This window comes from Malaya genurostris, chromosome 2 (genome assembly GCF_030247185.1).
Source record: "Malaya genurostris strain Urasoe2022 chromosome 2, Malgen_1.1, whole genome shotgun sequence".
NCBI lineage: Eukaryota > Metazoa > Arthropoda > Insecta > Diptera > Culicidae > Malaya > Malaya genurostris.
Window position 1 is genome coordinate 44,431,378 of NC_080571.1, and position 10,438 is coordinate 44,441,815.

The window sequence follows — 10,438 nt, forward strand, 5'->3', positions numbered from 1 at the left end:
TTGCAAGATGTAGTGATTTTTTTGGAAAAGGAAAGTGCACACTTTCCAAAAAAAAAATCGTGAAAATTTACGTCTTTATAGATGCACATAAAAAGAGGATCGTAATTCATTCAAATTTACAATTCAAAGCTTGTGAAGGTAAGTCATAGGATTGATTTAGCTGAAGTTTACATCGATGTAGATACATTTTTTTTTGCATGTTAAGAGATGTAATATGGTAAATCTCATTAGCGTGAATACGCCAGATTTACGAAATATTGACTGTATCAGGGTATTCGTGTAAAAATAAGAGGTGTTTTTCAGTTCTCAAACGTTTGAAGAGCTATTTGTGAAAGACACTGTCTCAAAATTGATTTAACTATGTAATTGTAATGCATGTATGTTGTAAAAATGTGACCAAACTTGATATTGAAAAGATGATGGATGAATTTATATCTAAAAACTCTAAGCGCGGAAATTACTTTGACACGCTTGCGTAAAAAAATGAGTAATTCCACCCTATTGAGGCTTGTAATTGTTTCTTCTGTAATAATTGTACCTAGTCAAGATTGAAAAGAAAAGAATTTTATTCTTTTCTTTCACTCATCACTAGTTTTCTATACCTCACCGTCAATTGACACTCACCACCCGAGCGAAAGCTCGAGCGTTGGTTAATTCGTTATTCGTTTTTTTTGAAGGACTCTGATTCTAGATGGAAAATCTTGAAACTTTGACCCTTACGCGACTCAATTAAGCCGCAACAGCAACTACCGCTTCATGAAATTCGATAGTTTTTCCATTTCTCATACAACCCATTAACTTCCTGAATTACAAACTACTCTTCTATCGATAGTAGTATATCTAATCAATTATCAACGTTTTTCTAATTCAAAACAAAATTGCGTTCAGCTTTTTCTGTTGTGTTTTAATCTACATCTGTTTCATTGCTCTCTAGAAAGTGGCCGGTTTTTCACGTTTGTTTTGCTTCGGTACATACATACAAGTGATGGCACTGTCAGCGCTACCGGCTGTTTGCAATAGTTATCATCTATCTGCTCGCAGCATTATCAGATGACTAATAAGTTATGTTTTATGTATTAACACGGTTTACTTCACCTAACATTACTCGACAGTCTTCCGCTAGGTGTATAGTAAGACGTTCAGTTCGTGAAAGGATGCCTCTTTTTAATGTTTCCCGCACTTCTTCGAACTGGAATTATTTAAAACGTTTAATTATCTCTAGCAAAAGTGAATTAAAATGATTTTCTAGAGTAAATTATTTTATTATTTTTCTGTTAGAGTAGTTGAGACGTCATACCGCTTTTTTGTAAGGGAATAGCAGGCTAGCGCCAGAGGCATCAGAATTTTAGAGGTCAAGCGGACTATTTTCAAATTATTTAGTTAGCAATATTCTCTAGTTGGCATAATTTTCTAAGTTTTTACTAGAGCCACGCTGCTTGGCATAACGCAGTTTGGTATGATAAGGTAAGGAAACACGCCGTTTGACATAATGCAATTTGCCATAATGATTATTTGGCATAACCACTATATGGTCATTTGCAATTAAAGAAACAAAGTGATGTTGCGATGGTCGTTTCGCATAATTCCATTTGGCATGAAGCCATTTGGTATAAAAGTCATTCCAACGACATTGATAGATGATGAAATATTAGCCAATGAAACTCCTAGCTTTTCGTAGACCGGGCAAACTAGTGAATTACTGGTAGCTAGGTTACCAGTATTACTAGGTGAATTACTAGGTAGCCGTTCCCGGTTAGTCATTGACCGACTCTGACGGCATAACCTTGGCGGCTTTTTAGTCCAAGGAGCCTTCGTAATAGAATCGAATTTTCTATCTACTCAATATGGCTTCTCCACAACAGGGCTTCGAACTTCGAACTTCGAATTGACGGGTAAATAAATGGTGGAATGCGAGAGACCTCCATTTCCAATGACGATTTGACATTATGTCAAAAAACAATTCCGCCAAAAAACATTATGTTAAACGGCGTTATGCCAAACGGCTTTTAGCCAGCGAGGGATTTTTGCCCTCACTTCTACTTATTTTCGAAAGGGGGCCCAATAGAGATTCACTTCTGTTGGCTAAACGATACTGAAATTATGGGAAAAATCTCAATTGGGTGATTTGCCGGGAATTCAACATTTCGTGTAATCGAAACCATGAAGGCGATGTTTGCTTTGTTACTGTAAAAAATGTTGTTAGAAACTCTACACACTTGGAATAATTTACTTAACAATTTGGTCATTTGCAATAAAAGAAACAACGGAACCTTTCTGGAAAAGAGTAGCTTCTTAGTTACTCAAATTTTGCATCGTGAACAGGAAAAGTACTCGAATTGAGAGTGGAAATTACTCATGATCATTGATTGTAACTGATGGTAAACACTTATAACATTCAAAATTAATAATATAGTACTCAGACTCTGAGTAACTATTTTATAGTGTGTATCCAATGAAACATTTACTTAGAAAATGTTCTGCTGTTGGTCTCGCAGCGTTTTCGTATGTTGCGTTTTGCCTATACTTTGAATGGATAGAACTTAATCGTGGTTACCTCCAATTGTACTAAACGCAATAACGTAATTCTTTCTCCATGCCGTCAGATCAGCAATTTGTGATTGAACTTTTAACAGTGTGAGATAACCATAAATAACATAAACATTAAGTTCGCTCAAGCTTTTGCAAACATTGAGTCACGTGGAACTCATGGCGCTTGTTTTCCTTTTTCGCACTAGGATGACGGTTTTAGGGTAGTCTGGCACATATTTTTCTCGATATTAAAATGGAATCTACGATCAAAAATCGATCATTTCTTCTAGTTAATTTTGGAATTCGAATCCAGAATTCGGAGTCAGGAATTCAATAATGTCACATAATATTATAAGCAAATTCCGACAAAAATCGATGCAATCTTCAATTGAATCGATTCGCTCTCTGTATTAGTTAGTAAGTTAGTATATAAGTTCTTTTTCTCCATTACACAATACAAGTAGGTTTAGAATTTTCCCTACACAAAATTCTCAGAATTGCGGAAGCAAATGATGTCCTCATGGTAATAGCCAAATCATATGTATAATAGGGCTGAACAGTCACCACTTGTGGCTGAATACCCAATTTAAATCTTAATAATTTAATTTCAACTCATGTTCCATTAAATAGTTATTTAAAAAAAATGTGTACGGTAAATGTGAAAAGTTACCGAGTGCGGTAAAAAAATCAAATAAATAGTAAAATCAAGTTACTTCGGTAAATTTGAGATTTCATGAAAATTTATTGTCGTACAGCGATAATTTTAAAGATTCAAACATATTTCACATGCAGCGTATAATCAAGTAGCTACAGGAAAAAGATGAGCGTTTTATTGAAATTTTCGGGTTACATGCTTTATTTATAAATGATAATTTTTTTGTTTACTGCCAGCAGCATTCTATCGATTCCGCAGTAGAAGACATCAACATATTTTTGTTTCAGTGCTAAACAAACATTCAACTTATTGTATGCAAATTAAAAATGAGCCAGAAATGAAGATTCGTATTTTGTATTGTTGTGAAAAGAACGATATACAAAAATGCAATAAAGTTGCAAAATAATAGACCTTAAGATTAAAAGTTACTGAAATTACCAAAACATACGTAAGTTTATTTCATTGAAATTACCGGATGGATCGGTAGGTTTAGACATATCATCGAAAATGACATTACGAACGCTTTGTAATTTACGCACTGAGAAAAATTGACTCGTTAGACTAACGTGTTTTACAGTTAATTTTGCCGCATATGGCTCGAAACTTAAATTGCACGTGTTAATCATTTAAAATCTTATGTGAATGGTATCATATTGAAACCTATTGATATAACACTTGAATTTCATCAATCAAACAGTAGATAAATTTGAAATGTATTACACTTGTTATTCTATTTTCTTGACACTTGCAATTTGACAGTCAGAAAAATACGTTTAAATTGATGAAAATGCTTCGATTGCAATAGGTTTTAGACTCATTTTTCACATAGAATACATTAAAGTGTCATCAATTGGATATGAAGCCTCAAGTAACATGATAATCGTAATTTATTCCAATAAAATAATAATTTTGATTAGTTTTGTATTCTTCGATTGACGAAAAATCCTTGTGCATGAACTGAGTGATGTTGTTTGACTATCCACAATTCTATTAACTGAAAACACGAACATGTCTTATGAGTCACGGTAAATAAAAAGAAAACAGTACTTGGTGAATTTTACAAAAGACTGCATTAGCAACAGACTTCGCAGCCGATACAGAGTGTACAGAACCATTGCATGGCTGGTGCTACGATTCTACTGACACTACGAATCCTTCCATGTCGGGGCTCGAACATACGACAACTGGTTTGTAAGACCAGTGCCCTACGCATTGAACCGCCAACCCGGGAGCATCTGATATGTAACTGTCCCGCATTGACGCAACTATGTATCCGGGATTTTGGTTCTCTATAGGTGGCTGAATCCTTGTAAGGAGAGCTAAAATCGAAGGATATTCTATTGTTTCTCATTCAATCTGTTAAGAAGCAATAGTTGAAGGGGTTGATTGTTCTTCCTGTGGTGAATTAATCCTTTCTGTTTCTACCTTATAAGGTTTAGCAGATCATTTGACATTCTTCATGGGGTGCCGAATTTACTCCTATTCATACATATTGCAAATTGTAGAATAATGTCGCTTTTGTAAAATCTACTAATTCGCTCGGGGGTTCGTTTTATAAACTGTGCATTTTGACAACTGATCATTCAGCATCCTTTCTGGGACACAGAACGATTTGTCTTTTTTTTTTGTTTTGTACAGTTCTCCCTCCTCACTCACTTCACAATTCCCTTCCATGTTTCTTTTATTCTTTTCTATCAGGAATATGCCACGGCAAGGCACAAATCTTTAAATAACTAGGGAAACGCCACTTGAGCCAATTAGTTCTGATGATATTGTTTGCTGCCCACAATCTCTAAAATATGTTGTAGAGTCAGATTAAAACAATTACAATTCATTGCACGAAGATTTTGCACGACCATTTTGTTCAAAACTTTTTATTTATTTGTTTGACACTTAATATTGCCGCAACTGTCAGAGAATATAAGAGAGACATTTTAATCTTATATTCAAATATATTGTTGGTTCAAAATTAACTTCATCCATCAAACGTAATCTCCACCAAGAGCAGCGCAATCATTCCAGCCGGCGCTCTAACATTTCAATACCACTTTTGTAGAACGATTGATCTTTTGCATCAAAAAAGGCCTCAGTTTCAGCGATAACCTCTTCATTCGTGCGAAATTTCTTACCGGCGAACATCTTTCAAGGTCTGCGAACAGCCAGTAGTCGCTGGGAACCAAATCTGGCGAATACGGTGGGAGCAATAGGAAGTTCAATTCATGTACTTTTGTCACGGTGCGTTGCATTTTGATTTCTTTTCTTTGCCACATGCGGTTGGTTCTTTGCAATTTCAGCCTTCAAATGCTCCAATAACGCTATATATTATTCACTGTTATTAGTATTTCCTTTCTCAAGATATTCGACAAGTATTACACGCACATCCCAAAATATCGAGGCCATAATCTTTCTAGGCGATTGTTTTGCTTTCGGGCGCTTTCGACGAGCTTCACCACTTGTTTGTTACGTTTAAACATGGCCAAACCCTGCTCAGAATCATCAACACGTTCTCGTTTTTGGTCAATAGTGAGCAAACGCTCACAACAACAAAGGTGACTGCAATAAAACTAGCGGTATCTATGTGTTAGGCCCGCGACTTTTCAGCCTACACTCTGCGTTGCAATTAGATAAATATTGAAACTGATATCAGAAAAATAGAAATATTTATAAACAGAACTATTTCTGCGATGACAAACTAAATACGAATATTTTTCGATTGAGTAAAGTATGGAATTAGATACATAGATACAGAGGTCGATTCAAGCTGCGGTATTCAAAGATATATGCGAAAGGTGTTCTGCCAAAACTTTCCGAGAGAGTTGTGTAATTTACACCATAATTTCTTGAAGAAATGGAAAAAGATATGTTATTTATATAGAGGCATTAACCTTGTGGTCACTCGCCTCACCAGAAGTCAGTTGGCTGGTCCTGACCGGACTATTACGAGACAATCACGCAAACGTCATGCTTCGAATGGAGTTGATTGACCGTAGCCGAGTACAAACCAGTATCTATTATATTGAAATGAACTTGGCGCTACTCTAAACTTGTCCCGTTTTCCAGCAGCCCGAAACGGAAAGCTCCATTAATGATTTCGTAAACTTTCGCTATTGAAACGTGCCTTAAATCAACATAATGATAAGTATCGAATGGACGTAGCACATCAACAGGCAGGCAGTCGGAGACGAACCAACTTGCGCCGGTTTGGCTCCAGTCCTCCTAAACAACATCCAAACGTCAGTGCTACACATATTTGATAGTTAGTAACTGCCTGGTAAGGCCTCGTTTGCCATTCATTATCCGGCGCGGAGATTTCTGCGAGACAGGTGGGTACCTGTTTTTCGCCTGCCGAAGCGGTGGTTCGTTATCTCGCAAATACCGCTGGCGGAAAGAAGAAGGAAAACAACAACTGGACAACCGACCATCACCAGCAAGTGAAAACTGCCACGAAGAAAAGTGAGGCAGCTCCAAAGGCGTGCAGGATGATCACCAGAAAGATAAAACAACAATAAATCTCGACCAGCACGGTCCAACAACCTCCGCATCAACGAATGCTCGGAAGAAACGGACGGACTGACAGATTTTGCGATCGCAATAGATTTACCTAGCGCGAAATCGCACGAATTGAAATTTGAAATGATCAGCTGAGATAAGTTTACAGAGACCACCCCAGGAGGTAGGCGACATGCAACCAGTACACTGAGCGAAAAAAAAACCTAGACTAGAACTAGAAAGATTTCCATTTCATTACGAATTTGAACTCCCGGTTTCGATGTTTCATATATTATTTGAATATTAGTATTTTAATAATCTTAAAAATGCCGCAATCATTTTTTTAAATTCCAGGTTCACAATCGAGCTTCCGGCCAAAAGATGAATTATCAAATTGAACAATCTTCCAAATTGGTCTTTAGAGTAAACACATCTCTCCGTGTGAAAAACCATTCCACAAGGGAACAGTGTTTTTGGTTCAGTGTAGATTTGATGGAACGCGCACACGAGTCGATTTCTGCCGCAAGCAATTTGCGACTGGACTGCTCCAATATGGAGTGAATTGTGCTGTCCAGCCAAACGTGATGTATCGGTGGAAGATCTAAACTGATGTCGTTAACCTTCCGTGCAAAGCAAAAGTTACACGAGCTGTCAAATCGTGTATAATTGATTTATGCTGCACATGGCGATGATGCATGAAATATGTGCTCGATCGAGAATTAAAGTGCCCAACGAACTTCGTCGTTAATTGTTCATTAAACTACAGTAAATTTTGTACAACTAAGGACATTTGTTCTCTTTGTTTTGTTGACAGCGGGAACTATGAAACGAAGTAACTGTATAAAATAACACAACTGTGATTCGACAGCACAACTTTTGGGGAGAATCATTTTTACACACTTAATTATCATTGCCGAGCTGGGATGTCAGCTTGTGTACATCCAGCTAAAAACTATGATTTAATTTATGAACGATGTTTCACTGAATTAGTTAAAGCGAACAATTTTCAGTCTTTAACTTGTGACTCCCAAACTTGAATTCTGAACAAATTGGTAAATCGTTTGTCACTCATCAACCCATTAATTTTCTGTGACTATGTTAGAATTAAATTAGGATAAGAATATTATGTAAAAGTGATGCTACGGCGAAGAAAAACTTATGTAAACTGCCTTATGAAATAAACGTATTTATGAAAAAAAAACCCATTAATTTTCAGTAATACCAGAATGACCACAAGAAGTACATCAAACAACACGAAAGCTTAGAATACAGTACCGTACCCACATGGTAAAAGAGGCATCTCTTATCTCATTTCACGGTAGTAGATACCAGCGCCAGCATTAGCGTACTCTCATTTATACAAATGATCGATTAATTCAATCGTACTCTTCATCGAGCGTGAGTCTAATTGTAACTATCAGGAAAAAAAATCTCAAAATACTCGTTGAAATCAGCGACATTTGTGGAAAGTTTTCTTGTTAGCCTTTTCCGCTGACACGTACACAACCGACCTAGCTCTTTGTCAATGATTCCAAGAACTACTGCATAGATTCCCTAGTCTTGGTCAGTATAGGAAGTTCAGCATTCCACCAAGAACTTTCTCGCATATTGTTACGATAATTCGAAACAATGGTTTCCAAAAATTTACCAGATTTATTTTCTGGTATATTATTACTTATAAAACAGCTCAGTTCATATTATATTTCAACTTACGTTCAATGTCAATTACAGTATTTCATTCTATCCGTGTATGTATTTAATTCTGGATTAATTGTGCTGTGTAAACTATTGAACGTAGGAATTATAGTATAAGTTTAAACCATTGATTTGTAAGAAAAAATTACCTGTCACGGTATCAACAATGTTTCGACTATTATTTATTTATTTATATATTTATATATTTGTCCTCAATCAAGAGTAGACCATAGGATTAATTACAATAATTGTCTTAAATTAGTAAACTGTTCTAAATAGATCACTAAATAATGTATAATTCAGCATGAGTTAAATAATAATAATTAGCTTACCGAATAGAATTCAAATATTTTTTTAGTTTGTTTTTTTTTGACATTGTGAAACCGACAGCTTCTGAATGCTTGTATAATTGTATAAAATCGTTTTATGAATCCCAACATGTTTATGTTTGTAGGGAGTGTATCGAAAATAAGCTATCCACATACATTTGTGTTATACGCATGTATTTGGGATGGTTTTTTATGCTCAGTTCAGAGCATGCTGTGCGTTTGGCTGTCAACTTTCGTTTGTTTACTTGTTTGTGCGGTTGAAATTCACCATTTTCAAAATGTCACGTATTGAAAAGGAAGTGAAAATTAAGGCTCTGAACACATGGCTAAGTGAGAAGAGTATTACTATGCGAAAATTGGCGAAGCGGTTTGGAATTCATCATGCCAGTGTTAAAACCATCATTAATAAATTTGGGGAACACTATTCTTTTGGTGAGCTACCAGGAAGAGGCAGAAAACCGGTTCTTCCAACCCGAAATTGGACCAGAAAGTGGTATCTGTAATCATGGAGAACAAATCAATGTCAATACGTGATTTGGCCAAAAAAGCAGGAACAATTGTCGGAATGATCCAGCGTATCAAGAGGCAAAATCACCTGAAGACCTACAAGAAGAAGAAAATCTCGAAACAAAGTGTAGAACAGAAGAAGCGAGCAGCAACAAGGGGCCGGAAATTGTATTCGCGTCTTTTGCAGTGTCCGGATGTATTCGTTTTGATGGACGATGAAACTTATGTAAAGGAGGACTCAAAAACCCTTCCAGGTCCACAATACTCTACTGTCGTCGTTGAAGAGGGTGTGAGCGATGCGGACAGGTCGATTCAAGTGGAGAAATTCGGTCGAAAGGTACTGGTATGGCAAACTATATGTTTCTGTGGCTAGAAGTCAACCATTTTTTACACTACAGGAATTTATCGATCTGAGTGTCTCCAGAAGAGATTACTGTCTTTATATAAGAAACATAGTACACGTTCACTGTTTTGGCCGGATTTAGCGTTGGTTCACTATGCCAAAACCACTCTCAATTATCTGGCGGAAAAGGGTATAATTTCGTTGAAAAAAAAAACAATCCACCAAATTGCCCTCAGATTCGACCCATCGAACGTTACTGGGCAATCGTGAAAAGGGTCTTCAAGAAGACTGGTGAGGCAGCTGGGACATGCAGGAGTTCAAAAAAATTTGGGCTCAAGCGTCCAAAAAGTGCGATACAACACTTGTTTGGAACTTGATGAATCAAAAGTTCGAAAATTCGTGAAAGAATAACTTAAATTTCATCCGGTTTTCATTATGCTCAAGTTTAACCTCGTACAATTATGGATCAATTTTTAGTTTGAATTAAATATCGTTTTTTATCATATTTTGAAAGAAAAATTTGTGGATAGCTTATTTTCAATACAGTCCTTATTTTGAATTAAAAAAAATACACTCCTTATTATAATGGTCAATTTAGAATCTAGTATTATTCCAAAGTCCCTTATTCTGTCGCATTTTTGAACTCTTTGACTTCCAAAAGTGAGTATCAAATCTGGCGTATTTCGTTTTTTACTGAATGTTATTCTACTGCATTTTTTTCACATTTAGTTGAAGATAACATTTGTTACACCATGTATAAAAAGAAAGAAGCTCTTCTTGGTAAACCTTGGCACTCTCACGTTTCTCTATTTCCAAAAATAGTTTATATCGTCAGCGTATATAAAAATTTTTATTTTTTTTTAACAAAGAAAATGTCGTTAACAAACAAGA